Genomic DNA, 552 nt, shown 5'->3' on the forward strand with positions numbered 1-552 from the left:
ACATTGGAGCTACGGGACCCATGAACAAGATGGCTCGTTCTTTTGGCAAATCCTGCGGGAAGGACTCTGCTTCCGCCCTTCGCTCTCTCTTTTTGCTCTTGGTGGATCAAAGCGAAAACCTTCCAGTTCAGGGAACGTTCTGACCATTATCCACATTTCCCACCTATATATAGGCCTAATGCATCATGTATTTTAATACCAATGCTTAATGGCTGCGAGTGGCAGTTTCTGAAATGAAATGCGGGTAATGACCCAAGGAGGCAGAACCCAAGGAGGCCTGGCGAAGGAGGAAACAGAGCATACATTACAGCCGAGGAGGTTTGAACAATAGCTCTTTGACACCAACAGTCTTGGCTCAGTGGCCACGGGTCTCATAAAACCAGCACATACAATTAGGCGCAACCTATGATCTATATTTTGTTCAGAGTCTGCAGGCTGGCTAAATTCTCATTCATATACCCTTGAAGACGCAGGGCCTTTACAAGGTCACGGGTGTGGTCATGCCCTTGCAGTGGCAAAGACCTCCTTATTTCTGGTGTGTCCCCCCGACAT

The sequence above is a fragment of the Podarcis liolepis genome (genome assembly GCF_965112155.1).
Source record: "Podarcis liolepis genome assembly, chromosome: 8".
In the NCBI taxonomy this organism is placed as follows: domain Eukaryota; kingdom Metazoa; phylum Chordata; class Lepidosauria; order Squamata; family Lacertidae; genus Podarcis; species Podarcis liolepis.